Source organism: Neomonachus schauinslandi, chromosome 14, assembly GCF_002201575.2.
Source record: "Neomonachus schauinslandi chromosome 14, ASM220157v2, whole genome shotgun sequence".
NCBI lineage: Eukaryota > Metazoa > Chordata > Mammalia > Carnivora > Phocidae > Neomonachus > Neomonachus schauinslandi.
In genome coordinates, this window is record NC_058416.1 from 51,015,773 (window position 1) to 51,018,969 (window position 3,197).

General features: G+C 32.5%; 1 non-coding gene across 1 annotated transcript; it reads right to left on the minus strand.

The window, feature by feature from the left end:
• Window positions 1–2,852: 2,852 nt before the first annotated feature.
• On the minus strand, window positions 2,853–2,987 carry LOC123326688. The gene has a single exon (XR_006541257.1). It is a non-coding gene; the product is annotated as a small nucleolar RNA SNORA1 (small nucleolar RNA).
• Window positions 2,988–3,197: the final 210 nt, after the last annotated feature.

The window sequence follows — 3,197 nt, forward strand, 5'->3', positions numbered from 1 at the left end:
TTGCTTAAACATCAAGCGTTCTGTGTGTAGTAGTAGGTAAGGGTCACACGAGGAATTGATCAAGGCTGTTGAAGAAATCAGAATGAGCAAGACAAGGGTGGGTGGCATGGGGATAGGGAATGAGGGTAGTAGGGCAGCCAAAAAGATTGACCCTGGGAGCATTGCATTTCCATTAAAGCTTGGAGAGCCAGCAAAATTGAGTCTTTTGAAAACTTCCCTTAAAACATTCAGTAAGGTCCACGCAGTGGAGATAATAGAATATTATATAGTTATAATATGTTAGAATATTATATAGTTATAATAGAATATTATAATAGATAATAGAACATTATATAGTTATAATATATATATAGTTATAATAGAATAATAGTTGATTATTCTTTCATCATCAGAAAGCTGAAAATTTAAAAGGGCAATATGATGACCAGTACTCACACTGATTCAATGCTCTGGAAGCGTATTTTATAATCGGCCAGTTGTGCCAAGCACCACCAGCTACATCATTATAGGAGTTTTTGGGGTTTTTTCTATTGTTTTTATAAGCTTTTCATGTTTTGAAATAATACATAAGAGGTTAGATAAAAGTACATAGCAAAACTTACTAAGTTTTTGGAATATACTTAGAAGTATTGTTAATTTACCTTATTTAATCGATATCTTCAAGATTTTTAATTATTTCTAAAGATTGAAATGTACATGGCTGATTAGGAGTTGTCTTAAAGAATGTTGCTATACAGAATTACTGGTTCCTGTAATTATTTTGGGGTGAAGACATTTTTGTACTGGAATAAATGAATAATTTCTACTTATTTAGAGTTTAAGATGTTGCTTATTTTTAATGTGAAAGTTGATTGAAATTTCATAATATCTTATATAATTTGAAAATAAACAAAACATGTTTCTTCCATTCCCTCAAAATAGGAGACATAGGAAACTAAAATAATTTCTGATTAAAAAGAATATATGCTTTTATTTAATGTCCATCAGTAAATTTCTCATGGAATTTAAATTTCTGAACGGAGAGATTAACCTTTATGGAATTGAATAAAATTGAGTAATTTATGTAACAATGGATTGTCCATTGTTCCCAGTTAACAATATGCATACCTATTGTACTCTCATTTTAAAAGTTTGAGATTCTCAGGGCACTTGGGTGGCTCAGTGGTTAAACGTCTGCCTTCAGCTCAGGTCATGGTCCCAGGGTCCTGGGATCGAGCCCCACATTGAGCCCCACATGGGGCTCCCTGCTTGGCGGAAGGTCTGCTTTTCCCTCCCCCACTCCCCCTGCTTGTGTTCCCTCTCTTGCTGTGTCTCTCTCTGTCAAATAAATAAATAAAATCTTAAAAAAAAAAAGTTTGAGATTCTCTTGAGATTTGGAGACTCAAAAAATTCTCAGGAAAAAGAGTTGTAACAAGTGTCCTATTCTTTATCCATAAATCAATGTAAAACTTAATCATGCTACAGAAGGGATACCTCAGGTGATCTGGCTCTCTGACAGTATTCAGCATCAATGAAGACAAAATAATTGCTTCATTGTTTACAGAAATAGGCAGTATTGTGTTATGGTTTCCATTCTCAAAAAGTTGGTAGATATTATTGTGTCAGATAAACACATGGAAGAAATCCAGATGCCTGAATGTATATTAAGCAAAATAATGCTGCAGTGTTTATCTCCCATAAGCTTACAAAGATAAACCTTTTGAAGCCTCAGGGGTCAACTTTCAATCAAGTATGTTATTGTGTTTTACCTTTTTAGAGAAATTGTGACTATGTATATATACACATATATACATATAGTATATATATCTTACACACTATACATATTTTAGAAAATCCATATATATATATATGAATTTTCTAATATTCAACACTTATGGGCTAATAAATGAAGGAGATATTTACTCAGTTATCTCATACCCAAAGTTCACGGTAAGCATTTTGGAAGAGACTCATAGGACTGTAATTTCTATATCACAGCAGATGCTGGTTAAGAAATTTTGAATTTGATCTATGTCAAATACTTGGCCCTCTTTCATCCTTCATTTCCCAGCAAAGCATAGGGTTGGTAAAACTTTCAATGCTATGGGTGGATTAATTGACTAAATCTTCACTGGAAACTTTTAGCCTGTATTTACCATGCCATACATAAGGCATTCTGAAAGTATATTATCAATTTACACATATTTTTTAAATGATTGGTCAACACTAAATGATAAATTTAGATGTTGAACACTATGATTTTTATCAGGTAATATTTCTTTTTTGGTGGTGCATTCCATTAGCACATCCCAACACCAAGAGAGCTCTCAGTGAATGAGCCTATATTTGACCTACTGACTAAATCACATTTTTAATGCTTTGCTTTGTGAGTATTGGTGTATGCATTTCAAATGTCTTTTAAGATTATAAGCATCTGGAGGGCAAGACTGAGATTGTATACATCTTTACATTTTTGAATGTTTATTTTTTTTAATTTTAAGTCAATAAATTTTTATTTAAGGAATTTTACATGTGATTCCTTCCACTGCCAATCCCTGTAGTTTCTCCAAAGTCAGAATCATAATCTTCAAAATAGCCTTTTTAAAAAGAACTTCTGTTCAATCCCCAGTTGTCATTGTCAATCCAGATTTCTTTCAGTTGGGCTCCTTTGAACCTCCACTTGAATATGGACATACTTCAGAAATTCCCCATCTGTATTCTTCAAGATCCAATTTATTTACTTTAGGGCCCTAGAAGTCAAATTGTAGGAAGTACATTGATTGCTATTTTGGCACATGATCTAAAATTATTATTCCTTAGTTGTTCCTAATATTGAAAAGTCTTCTTCCACTCTACTCCATGAACCTAGCAGAAAATGTTACAGGTCTCATTGTCACCACTGCAATAAACTTGCTGTGATGGAAACATAATCCATATCTCAGTGTAGCCACATTAACAATTCCTGGACACCATGAATGACAGTGGCCATTTCCATCTAGAATGAGGCTTTGAATGTTTCTTCATATGGTGTTTCTTCATAACACCATATCTTGAACAATAAAGGAGCTTGAAAAACATTTGTTGACGAATGAAACAAAAAAGAGAAATAATAATTTATTATGAATTTATTCTAAATGTTTCAATAATATGAAAAATTATATTTCATTTTAAACTTTAAAAAAGAACAAAATGAAGTTAAATGCAAATTCCTGCTGAAA